Here is a 13707-nt window from a genome sequence, read left to right as displayed (position 1 = left end):
CAATATATTGAGTTTCACATGATGCAAAACACAGAGGAACTCACAACATTGATTGGCTACTTTTATTTTCTCTGACGGCACACTTATCAACACTTCTGTTTGGCAGACGATATTATTGTTAGGCATAGTTTAGCTTGTGACGAAAAAGCCTCTGATGTACTTCCCCTACTTGACATTCTTACACTAGTAACTCTGTGTAAACAAACCCCACGACGGGGCTGCTAAAATCACCGGCAAAAATACTATTAGCGGGAGATTCTATGAGTTACGGACTGAATCAGTCTGCTGTCTTGAGATAAATTACGGACTATCAAGTCCGCGACTCAAGATTGGATATCATGAGTTGCTTTGCTAATTGACGGAATGGACGGGAGAGTCTGTTAAGTTAAACAATCTTACGCACTTATGCGTCGGTACGTGTAACATATGTCTAGGACTATTGAGTCCGTAACACGGTGGCACTTCTTGGACTTGGTAGTCTGTTACTTATAGACCATGCTCGGTCCCTCCTTACGGGCAGGACAGTTCGTTGGCTTTACCTCCCCACAGACTATAGTTCGAGCCCTTATGTTTCTTTCGGATTGGTTGGTATGAAACTCTATATACTTGCAAGTCTTATACTGTTACCTTCTTTTTCTAACAGGTTTTCACCCATGACGGAATGTATTCCTCCTAATACGAGTGAAAAGGCTTGCAAGCTACACCGGTGAATGGAGGAGAACCCGATGGCAAGCGAAGAACCTCATTTGGCTTCACCCTCATTTGACCTTCCTAATACAATAAAGAGGAATCGCAAGTGCGAGGTTAGGAAGAAATTCATACGAAGTCCTTTGGGCAGTAGGACCCCAACGCTAACACAAACAGAAGAACTCGGAACATTTTCAATTGGGAATGAGTCAAACCTTTATTCCTTGAGGCATATCTGATCGTAGTTTGTTGACATATTTAAAAGAATATGTTGATTTCAGAATATGGAACAACTTGATAAGCTAAGTTATGAAGTTCAGTACACATAAGAGGGGTTAATTCACTTGGAAGTGTCAGATTTGACATTAACACGTGAAATTCTACTTGAGACAAAAGCTAAGCTGCCCCTTCCAGAGTATCCTCATTCATCTCAAGTAGATCTCGTCGTAGATAAATTGACATAAGACAACTGCGAAGAAAACAAGGGAGACCCAAAAATCATGATGTGTTTTTTCTTTCTTGTCATTTGGATGTTGGAACTCGTATATTTCCTGTTCTTTGGATGTTTAAACATGTTTTGATGATGTTATCAGCACAGACGATGACGACAATGTAATTCATTCTCTTTGGCGACGTCTCACGAAACTATTCTCTCTTAAGAATCTTAGACGTCTTTAATGTTTTTTGGGACTTGAAGTCTCTCGATCTCCGAAAGGCATTTTTCTTTGTCAAAGAAATATATCTTACTCATTCTTCGGGATTCTAACGGTCCTCGAAGTGCAGCCCTGTATACGATTCGACGTCCTTCCGTCATCTAATTGGAGGACTTCTCAGTGTGTCGGTTACACACCCCAATATCTCATTTTCAATAAATTCTCTCACCTAGTTCATACGACATCCTCGTTCCACGCATATGGATGTTGCCCCCTAAAGAGTTCAATGAAGTGGCATATTTCTATCCCAGTTAAATTCTCGATTGTTCTCCATTGTTCATGATTGCAAGACTAGTAATTTCACAATTACCTGGTAGGTGTACAATTTCACAGCAGAAACCTCGGCCTCTCGAAGTTTCCTACTGTAAAGTTCCTGGATAATAGTGGAAAACAGGACACTGACAGGAGTTTGAACTATTCGGCTCAGAAGAAATCGGCACAAGTGAAATAAGGAATGTCCCGAGCCACCTCGAAGAAGCCTTTGGCAGTAGCTCCCATAGCATGAACAACAAGGTCGGGGAAGCATTCCCAAACAAAGTCAGCAAGCTTTTCCACCAGACGATAATCTTCTAGGAGAATTGGACCTGCAAGTAGAAGTGGATTAAACAAAACTCGAAATATCAAAACTTATTTTGAACAACGAGCATTATGTGCAACAAACGGTTAAAAAGCTCCTCGGGAAGGAAATTTATCAGCTGAATCATCATCTGGTATGTAGCTCAAATTATCTGCCCACCAAATATAACTTGCCCGAAATCACCATGTCCCTCTTGAAAATATAGCAAAACCCAAAAGAATGTTTAGATGCTGCATAACTGACAACCCCTTCGTGTCATACTTCAAAGAGGGAACAAAAAGTGAAGGAAAAGGAATACCCTTGCATCAAATCTAACGAAAAGTGCAGAATTGACCTCCAAAGTACTTATAATTGAATATAAAGTTAAAGTGCACAACTCAAGCAATTCTATACAAGGGTAACTAAACAGGGTAAAATATATGTGCAAATCAATCCATAATAACCAGCTCCTCATGGAGATCTTTGTTCTTATAGACATGTTCCACAATGACGTAGTCTGAGTATGAAATTGGTAAAAGCGCAGTAGAAGGCGAAGAAAGACTGTCCAGATGATGATAGGTTAATCCACAGTCAAGTCCTTGTCTCCGGTATTGTCTCAATGTCTCTCGTCAGTAAGGACTTGCCATCATAAAACATATCTACATATATGCGAACATAGTTTTATAGTAATAGTCGGCCTTTAAACCCATTTTAGGTCATTCTGTAAGGACTTGACATCATGCCTCTCAATTATAATGGTAATGAGCCAAGGCGCATCAGACCTGTTTTCCTTTTGGTATACATCTACTACCCACTGATCTACTGGCATCACAACTAAGTCATCTCATTGCTTATAGCCGACCCTTGAGGTAACCAGTGGTATCATTAATATCGTGGAAAGGGAAGGAATTAACTATATTATATTATCAACTAGAAAGCAGTAAAAACACAAATAAAGGAAGCACATAAGCAACCACTATTCTTACTGATGTTTTATGGGATGAAGGAAAGACCTAAGGAAAAAACTCCTATTGACACTAACTTCGCTTCTCAAACAAGAAATCCTACAATTTTAGTTCAAAAAGGACCAACAATTAAACTAAAAACTTAAGACAGCAAGGGCAACATTAAACAACTAAATAACAGAAAATAAATACGTAGCCTAAAATGGTTGCTCGAGACTCGATCCTATCAGAAGCTCATTTTTGGCGCTAGCGCATAGGGCCTTCATGTTCTGTGAACTCAGCCACTACTCTTCTCTTGTGTGACAGTTTTCTCCTTAACACTCTTATTCTCCTTCGCCAGCTTCAAATTCTTCTTGTTTGTCTCTACAGGTGATGTAGAAAATTTCAGACTTTTCTCATCACATACCATCTCCAACTTGGGTATCACTTTTGAATGACGTACCACCTTCGTCCGAGGTTCCGCCTCTGGCTGACGTACCACCTTCGTCTGAGATTCCGCCTCTGGCTGACGTACCGTCTTCGCCTGAGGTTCCGCCTCTGGCTGACGTACCACCTTTGATCGAGATGGCGATTCCAGCTGAGATACCATCTCCAATTTAGGCCCCACATCCAATTGAGGTGTCAATTCTGGCTGAGGACCCACCAATTGAGGTACCATTTTCGGTTGATGAAGCACTTCAGACTTAGGTACCAATGCCTCATCTGTCTCAGGTGCTAGTTTCAGAGAAGACGACTCCCCTCTCTCGGGTACCACTTTTGGTTGAGGTGACAATTCTTGTAGCAATGAAGACTCTGGCTGAGATGCCTCCTGAGAATAACGTACCACCTTTGATTGACGAGGCTCTTCCAATTGAGACGCCATCCTCATTTGTTGTTGATCCTGGAGCCAAAAGAAAGGTTTGGGTGGATCCAACCAAAAATTAATCTCGCTCAGATCATCATCAGATAAGTATGAAGCCATTAAGTGTCTAGGTGTGAGAGAGACGGGTAACAAGATGAAGAAAAGGAAGATGGCTACAGAGAGGAGGAAAGAAAGAGGTTTAGACTCTAGAGTAGAATGAAAAGAAGAAATGGAGTTGGGCTATTTATAATGCTTCTACATAGCGTGAGCGTTCTCTGTTACAAGAAGCTCCAAGAACAAGAAATCAATACATAATCTAAGTGTGGTCTTATTAGTCCATCCCACAGATTAAGTGGATCTTTAGGATTTATGCAATTACAACAATTTCCTTTATCTTAGTTGTCAAAAATAAATTTAAAATTTTGAAAGTAATCAATGTACCTAACAATATTTTGTTACTAATATCTCCTTTGTCAAAAGATTCTTGTGTAACGGTCCTCTGCCCAGTTTGAAAGATTAGCATGTATGCGACTGCATAGCTTCCACGTGTAAGACAAAATCAGAATCATAAATTGAATTTTAACTTCTACTACCAAACACAATATACTATAAGGAGCAACTAAACTAAGATAGGGCATTTATAACAATGCTAAGAAATCATATATACGGTATGGATATATTATGAGTCTTGAACAACCTTATCGTGTTAAAGCAAGAAAAGCAATAATATCTAGTTCTGGACCCTGGTTAAGTCATTATCAGTTTGAGGTACTAATATTTTCAAGAAACCAAGTGATGAGAAAAGATATATAAGCAGTAAAAGTTCAAGAGCTCTCATGCAGCAATAAGCCACTTTCCGAAAGATATAAACATAAAAGAAAAAAGATTCTAAAAAGAAGCATTTCCTAGCAAATATATCCTACAAGAAATAATAGAGCCGACTTTATATGATTATGTAATACCTTTTCCGGCACAGTTTTCCTACGCGATCTGCAAAGGTTTTGCTATGACGGACCATTTAGACCGCCTATACTTCACAATTCTAGCATCCTCCTGTTGAAAATATGAACAGCCAAGGTATCTAGATTCAAATCCCGCTAAGCAGAAACTGTTATCAAATCCACAAGCGAAGTTAGCAGCCTACCTCCTAGGTCCATGGTCCCTTGGTAAGGTATGGATAGAGAACCTTCTGCCATATATGTAGATAATGCATTTCCAACCTATTTTAGGGAAGATTTCAGCTGCATTAATAGAAATCAACCATAAGACTGCCCTATACAAACGAAACTATCAATTGGAGTAAGATTCTACAATATGCAGCAGAGATTCAAGGTTGTCACTCAAGACATATTACTTGATGAACTAATGATCTAATGAACCCTTATAGAATAAAGCACTAAAATGATCTAGTTCATCATGGTTTCGGGTCCAAGAGTGTAATTAGTAAAGAAAATCGTTTCTTACCTAAATCATTGTGCCGACAAAGATTTCTTATATTTCAAGGATTCTTTATTTCATATAGCAACTATTTTTTTTTTTCTGAAGGTGCATCTCTGAGGTTCGCAATACTTATGTTAGACGAATCCAAATTAGAGATCGAGGCTAAACCTCTTTTAGCGGTAAATTAGATGTGAAGACCCCACATATGATAGTAGAAGAGTGCCCACAAGGATCAACATTAGAAATCATTAACGTCCTCCAGGAAGCTCCAAGCCACGTTCCTTACATCTAGAAACAGATTCAAGATCCTCCAAGCAAGGTGAAAATACCGAAACAAGTGATTTGTAAACCCCCTCCGCAACCATCCAAAAGTGCTACTATTTGGCATGTTCCTTCCTCTCCTTAAATTATCTACGAAAACATCTTTTCTCGCGACACCAACTAGATGAACATATTCAGTTTCAAATTCGCCTCTTTCAACCCATTTTTAAGGCATTAACAATGTATTTCTCCCCTTTCCTTCCTATCTATCATAACATGACTTCACCGATAACCTTGATCATTGTCTATGTTCCAAATCCTCTTATCCTCCTTAGATGGAGAATGTCCCTCCATATAATTAAAAGATGCTGCCATATTGTCCACCTGCCAATCATTCAGATTTCTCCCGAAGCCCAGTGCCCAAGTACAGCACTCAAGACTAGATGCTTCCTCTTTCCTAGAAAGAGAATATAACAGGGAATCAACTCTTTAAGAGACCTTTCTGAGCAGTATAAATCTCTCAGAATTTTATTCTCCTTCCATCCCCTACTTCAAGAGATCCAAGGCCTTAAAACCTATCTATCTGATTATACATTCTTCTCCATATTGTGCACTCGTAAGGAACTAAAGACTTCTTCTGTTCCTATGCTATTATGAGAAGTAATTTACCCCTTCAGGAAGAAACTCGGCCTTCCACAATGAAAATTTCAGATTCAAATCGCCACCACTGCATCCCATAAAGCCTATGATCTGTATGCACCTCACTCAGGAAGCCCCACGTAACTAGTTGGTAAGGACCCCACACCGCATCCAAACATCCTCAGCCACAATCCATATTTTCGACTGACGCTATTTGAGTTATACTGCTCTTCTTATAATCCCCCTTCAAACCAAACGCCTGAAACCACAATCTCTTGTTCCTCAAACTCAACGAAGAGAAAGAGTGTATCACCAGCAAATTGAAAATGGATAACGGACGTCCCCATCTGCTTAACCTAAAACCGATCCAAATACTTCCATCTTTTATACCAAACAACCTAATATCTCCCCAACCAATACATATAAGTGGCGGAAAAGAATTGCCTTGATAGAGTACTCGCGGACTACAAAACCTTTTGGAAGGTGATGCAATAATAGAAATTCATTGATATTGTACTCTCCAAGCTATCTTAGTCAAACCTGATCTCAAACTTCGGTTCATCCTCGACACGTATGAAGGAGTAAGGATGGGAAGGAAAAATGTGCCATTTATTGTGACTAGAAGCAGTGTTCTACATACTTGAATTTCTCAATTCAGAAAATTTTTAATTGCTCCTGTATGTTTATTTTCTTCAAGAGAGTGCATTTGTTCTTGGGTTTTATCCTATCTGTTTGCCCTCCTGTAACAGGGGGTTTTTGAGCAGAAGCTTACCTGTTTCTTTTCTTAACATGGAAGAAGTATTGGGGGAGTCTGACCGGCATTCTTCAATAGATGTTGGGTTTTCCCCACTCAAAATGAAACCTTTTCAAGAAACCAAAGTGAAATAACTGGTAGCTGAAATTTAAAAATTTGAACTAGGTAGAAACTTAACTATTTCTTAAAGAACAAACAAAATGACTCTTCATTGAGTTCTCTGTCTTGGATGGCTGGATATAACAAACTCTAAGTGTGGACGTACACGGTAAGCATGCACCACAACGAAGACCTGTGAGGTGTTCATCGGAAAACTTTACCAAAATCAATATTCCAGCGATGTTACTTGGAGTACCTCAGCTGAACAAGGGGGAAACTTTATTCATAAATAAAAACTTAGAACGACGGAAACTTCAAGCCTGAACTTTCATGCACTGAACCTTCCCATGCCTATTTTCTCTTTTTTTCAGTAACCATTTGCTTTATATACTATTTACTGCCTCATGTTCCAAGTCTTCTACTTATCCAGAAAAATGCTATAGATAATGTGTCGTAAATTAGAAGACTCGCACGTCTACACGTAACAGATGATAATCTACTCCTAGTTTATACTTTGTGAGTTGGTGTCAAACCACTGCTTAAATTCACCTCTTAATACCTTAGAGCATCACCATCACATAAACAACTTCAAAAGTAACTATCAGCACTTCGATTATCCTGCTCCATTTGTTCCCATGTAATATTCAGAGGTAGTTCCTGAAATGATTAAAAGCATTAAAGAGTACCTAGAGAACATTGTGTTTCCTACGGTCCTACCCATTGAGGAAAGTTTCAGGCTGCATTGACAAAGAGCAACCACAAGGTAACCTCAGTGTCCTATACAGAATCAAACAAACTGTTAACTGCATTCAAATTGTACCACTGATTGGCGAGATATAAGGTTGTGAATGCTAAAGTTGCCATACCAAACCTGTTGTAATTGAAAAATGTTTTGTTTCCACCATCCTGAATATATAAATATGTGATTCTTCTTGCATCGTGAACTTCGAAATTCGAATCAACTCTGCAGCAATAAGCACTATAAAACCAAGACTGCAACTAGGATTTCATGTTAGTGGGGCTGACGTAAAGATGGAACGTTAAGGATTAAAATTAATTTATCTCTAGAGCTAGTGCCGCCCTTCACATAACTTAGGCCTTATGCTTATCCAAGCAAAGAGGTCGTGACACCGGGTTGATCACCACGTTAATTCCGCCCATCAGAAAACACTATCTGCTTTTCAATTAAAAAACGCATTGACAACAACAATGTACCAATGGCAATTCGAACACCAACCCCGACAGCAAAATTCAAACATATATAGATGTAGTGACGAAATTGATAGCATCACAAGTTCACAACTCGCTAATATAGCCCAACCTATCTTCTTCCATCTTTTTCCGTTTAATAGTTGAACAACATTTTTAGTATTTCCTTGTTGTTTCCCATGGTCCAGTTCGAGTTTCTACTCTCTCTCAGTTTTTACTCCATTAAAACCGAATTTCTGTTTGTAGTCGAAACAAAATATCTCTTCTCAGTTATTGCAGAGATATAGACAACGTTTTTGCCTAACTATAAATGTTCTTTCGGACATAACCGAGATTGATGGAAAGTGGGGGTAATAATAAATTATCTCTCATTAAGACATTTTACACCGAGTAACAGTACCAACAATTGGGTGTATGCCTCCCAGATTCAACGACTTCCTTTCAAGAATGTGATGGTACTCCAGAGTTTTTAAAGGGGACGAACCTTCGTAAGCAATATGAACTCTTTGACTTTTTTTTACTCCTGACTTGATTTTTAAATAATGTCTTACTTTTGACTTGGTTTCGACATAACTCCTGACTTTTGACTTGGTTTCGAGATAAATCTTGGCTTCAGTTTTTTCCTTTAAGCACAACCGGATGCTCCAGGTTCTAAATTCAGAAGAGAATGAGAGATTAATGGAATCCTTGTACATTCCCACTGAGGTGCAATTCTAAACACACTAAAATGCTTCTTTCTTACATTCTAGACAAACTAGAATGTTTCTGAAATCAGAGTTTTACTCCAGACACACTTGGAATTACTGAATTCAGAAGAGAAGAAGATTATGATTTGTAATCAATTTTGGAGTTGATTTAGGTTCTTTATTTAGGGATTTGAATAAATATTGTTAGGTTTGTGGCCATCTAACTCAAAACTAATTGACAATGAGTGGAGAGGACCTAGACATGATATTCTTGATTGCTAGGTTACCTTTCTCTCATGTGAGACTACTCTCACAAATACAAACCCATCTTTTGGGTTTGTAGGGACACATCTCTTGAAAAAGTGTGACATTTCAGTTGCTTTCAATGGGTCTTGGTCGGTTGCGATGTGGGGCGTGGGGTCGCAGCTCAGAAGCGCAAAGGGAACATGATCCCTTAGATATGTCCCAAATTCACCCAACAAAAAAGGCCCAATGATCATTAAATGAAGATCAGACGTGGAAAGCCATCTTAACCGTTTTCCTTTTTTTGCTCCCGGGTGGTGCGATTTAGAAATCCATACCAGAACAACCTATTTTGGTGGTAATTGTTTTCTTCTAGAGAGAGAAAATCGTGGTTCCTCGTTTCCTCCGGCGACGGGTTATCCCTTCATTGGAATCTCTTTTCCTTTCCTTCTACAAGTTTGTTGTTTCGTTTCTTACCATATTTTAACATCTATAACCATCACAGTAGAGAGTTTTGAAGTATTGACGCAAATGGTATGAGAAGAAGATCAGATTCACCAATATCGACATTTCATCATCCGACCGACCATTATCAAATTGTCATTGAGGGAGGAGGAAGTGGGTAAAGGTGGTGGATTCTTGAAGAGATCTCGTCCATTTCATGAAGAATGATGTTTCGTCCATTGATGAAGATTGACGATTTGGTAGTTCTTCATTTATCAAGACCTCCATTTCTCTACTTGTTTTATTTTATACCTATGTCGACCTTTAGGGTCTTTTTATTCTCAATCTCGAGGATCTTTTCATTTGTCGACCTTTAGGGTCTTTTCTTTTGAGTTTGTGTCTTGTTAATTTTTTTCCCTTCGTGAGGCACTTTATATTCGAAGGTTCTGAGTAGAACTTTACTTATGTAACTCTCATGTAGTTCTCAGAGGAATTAGAACTATCTTACCATGTAATGTTGTGGATCGATTTCACTATGAATGTAATTGTGGTTTTAATCAAAAAAAAAAAAAAAAGATCAGACGTGATCCCACCTTGTGCCCGGCGCGGGTGGAACGTGGGTGGTTGATCCTCACAGATCCAACGCTCATGGTTGCGTCTCATCAAGATCCCCAAGGATGCAGCGTGCACCCGTTAGATCTTGCCATGTGGCGTTGGCAGAACGCGAGCCGGCCTATTTGAACGTGCTTTTTTTTGCCCAAATGACCACCAAATTCCCGTTTCCTTATTGCCATTTAGTCGCTTACTTAACCATCATTCATCGAAACTTCAGACTTAGATTATCTTATTCATCCATAATCGGATTGATGCGATTATTTTGGCTACATTTGATTCAAAAGATTCAGTCAGATTCAGAGGAGTCTAAAGCAAACTGATTTTTTTCAGACAATGAGAAAAAAAAAACACATCCATCTAGAAATCTATTTGCTAACTAAATATACATCCAACAAAACCCCCAAAAATAAAAATTGTACAAATCTCTAAAACCCTACTAACAACCAAATGTATCCTGACCTAATCGTTTGAAGAAAAGAAAATCCTGAGAATCAGATGAAAATGCAAGGAGAAGTGTAAAGGATTAAAACACAAAAATATCTAATTTTGATCGTGAACCCCCTAAAAAACACCACTTTAACTATAAACGGAGCTCACTAATATTGAAATTGACAGCGAAATCATATTAGCAGAATCAAAACTGAAAAGTAAAAAAATTAATTCATGAAATTAAACTACAACTGTGAATAATACCTCTTCCTGTAGTTGCCGAGACAGCTTTTTAGAGAGTGAGAGAGATGAGAAACATTGCTCTCTCATCTTTACCATGACACCCGTGCACATCTTACATAATGGCATGCTGGAGAACAAATTGTTTAGATAGAAAGTGTTTGAAAATAAGGGTATAGTTATTCTAATTTGGCAGATTAAATTATGAGTGTTACATCGAAATATTGGTAATTGGTTAGGTTTACCAAAGTCTCTCAACAAAAAAAAAAGGTTTACGGAAGTCAGGTTTACGGAAGTCAAAAAGTCAACAAATTAACGGAGATATACATAGGTTGACTCGTATCCAAGTCATTAGGGAGGCGGATCCGATAAAGCCCTGTCAAATAAGCTCTGACATGGGAGATCGGTGTGAATTTCCTAAACGCCTTGATCCCTACTGTGACTCAAGAATTAACTTGGTCATCCTTGGTAAGAACTCTCTTTGGATCTTAGAACAACAAGGGAGGTATGTGAAAGTCAGCTCGCCACCTTAATCTCCTTCTTGCCTCGAGGCACATCAATGTGCATCCGAACCTAGATTTACCCAACTTAAACCTTTACCTGATCTGAGGTCTGGAGTAGAGAAGGTAACCTTATAAGCCCAGTCTGCCCGAACTCTAACAAAGGCCTGAACATGGATGTGTGACGTGGAAGGCATGCACACGCCAAAAACCTACTTTCTAAGCACGAATACGCACTATTATAATCCTAACGACCATCAACACGTGACTCTCATTTAAGGTGACGCATTACCACCGCATCATCTCATCCGATCATCACAACTATTCACCAAACCTATATAAGCATATCAGATTCGTCATAATCAAGAATGAGAGGTTCCCCTTCTAAACTCAGACTTTGAATTCATTTCCTTTAACTGCAAAAACACCCTACTGACTTGACCATCAGAGTGGTTCTGAATTTTTTGCAAGCTCTGATTCATCAAATCACAAAAAGAAAGTTCATCATTTGTTCGTTGATTCTTTATCATCTGAGTGATACCCTAAAACCACTTTTAGACATCATCAATTTGGCCAACAAAGGAGAGTTTGACTCCAACAAATCTTTAACATTCGAGACCTCAAATCTCATTTTTAATTTTTATTTTTCACTAAATTCACCACTTACGTTCAGTTCATCCTGAATCCATTAAGCCTGCCCCCAAAGACCTAACATCTGATATCGCTTGTTTAGTGGCAAAAAAGAGGCAAGATGCTGGAACCATACTTGCGTTGAAACTCCAACAATTAAATTTACAAGAAAATCTGGGTAATCGCCAAAAGGAAGAAGAAAAGGGTTCGACATCCCCTTTCGTTACCTTTATTGATCAAGATTTGCCCAAAGAACTTGTAGTTTGCGACACCTTTAATATAGAAGCGACAGTAATGAACCAGAGAGTCCAACAGATATTGGTCGATAGTGGGAGCTCGGTGGAGATTATAACCAAATCATGTCTGGAATGATTACTGATCGATGAGAGATCTTTGAAGCCACACACACGATCTTGTTAAGTCACGATTATATGATAATCGGAGATATGATAAAGTCACGATTATATAAGAATCAGAATATAAACATAAATGAAAAACACAATGTTTAACGTGGTTCGGTCGGATACTCAAGACCTACATCCACGGAGAAATACTTTCATTATTAAAAATCATCATACAATTGTATGTGGGGTTGATTGGTTACATAACTCAATAACTCGATGATTTTGATTCCCTGCAACCCTCTCCTATTTATAAAGAGATTAGGGTTCAGAGTTTCCTAGTTTCTACTAACTAAACTAGGAAATAATATAAAACTTATCTAATAATAATATTAGATATATTACAGAGATATTCCAAACATATGAAAGTAAATATTGTGGATCTTCACATATCTTCAAATATCTCGAAATAGTCTTGATCGTCGGATCTCTTCATCTTGATCCGTTTCTTATATCACGTGTTTACGCACGTATCTCAATACCCTCCCGCAAGTCGGAACACGAAACTTTGAAGTGTCTGACTTGATGAAAAGAGTGAAATAATCACATCCAAAAAATTGCTTCTTACTTGAATCAACTATGTTAGACGAATACGGGATCGAAAAAGGTGTTTTTCAGCTTCAAGAAGAGAAATAGCTTGGACGCGTTATGCTTGGTAGACGGGAAATAAAGGAGTAAAGCGTCGCACAAAGATTTGATGTTTGTCGAATTTAGGTGAAGCTTTGATTGGTTTTTAAATATCTTGTCCAATAAATAAGATGTTGCACACTGCCTCCGTTGAATAAGATCATCACCACCATTAATGTACCAAGTTTGAAATCCAATAACACCCTTCCTTTTTCTTTCCTAAGTTCATTTCAATAACCTTTTATCATAATTTCAAGAAAGTTATGAAACAATAGGTAAATTTTTTGATAGTAACAAGAATAACTTGGGAATTTGATAGTAACAAGAATAACTTGGGAATTGAAAAAAAATCGTCAAAGTAATTGAACGATTATTACATCTCAACGAACAATAAAGATGTCGAAAATTTTTTGCGGAAGCTTGAATTAAGATTGATTAACCTCGAAAAAATTACGATGAAACGAGATTGATAACCAGCTCATGATACCATGTTAAATCACGATTATATGATAATCGGAGATATGATAAAGTCACGATTATATAGGAATCGGAATATAAACATAAATGAAAGACACAATGTTTAACGTGGTTCGGTCGGATACTCAAGACCTACATCCACGGAAAATACTTTCATTATTAAAAATCATCATACAATTGTATGTGGGGTTGATCGGTTACATAACTCAATAACTCGATGATTTTGATTCCCTGCAACCCTCTCCTATTTA

At 38.2% G+C, this 13707-nt stretch overlaps 1 long non-coding RNA gene across 6 annotated transcripts; it reads right to left on the bottom strand.

The window, feature by feature from the left end:
• Positions 1 to 878: 878 nt before the first annotated feature.
• On the bottom strand, positions 879 to 10996 carry LOC147552516 (uncharacterized). 6 transcript variants are annotated; one of them, XR_015236557.1, is made up of 8 exons: positions 10131 to 10281; positions 7822 to 7919; positions 5227 to 7612; positions 4907 to 4982; positions 4725 to 4815; positions 4204 to 4301; positions 1711 to 3801; positions 879 to 1614 (listed from the first exon to the last, which is right to left on the bottom strand). It is a non-coding gene; the product is annotated as an uncharacterized LOC147552516 (long non-coding RNA). The 6 variants fall into 6 exon arrangements; XR_015236555.1 differs by lacking the exon at positions 7822 to 7919 and having other exon boundaries at positions 10131 to 10338; XR_015236558.1 differs by lacking the exon at positions 7822 to 7919 and having other exon boundaries at positions 4907 to 5003; positions 10131 to 10290.
• Between the last annotated feature and the right edge of the window lie 2711 nt (positions 10997 to 13707).

Source organism: Eschscholzia californica, unplaced genomic scaffold (assembly GCF_041429995.1).
Source record: "Eschscholzia californica isolate CP2 unplaced genomic scaffold, dmEscCali1.0.p SCAF_3, whole genome shotgun sequence".
Taxonomy (NCBI): Eukaryota; Viridiplantae; Streptophyta; class Magnoliopsida; order Ranunculales; family Papaveraceae; genus Eschscholzia; species Eschscholzia californica.
The sequence above is the reverse complement of the archived record's forward strand: the minus strand, read 5'-3'. Positions and strand labels throughout refer to the sequence as shown.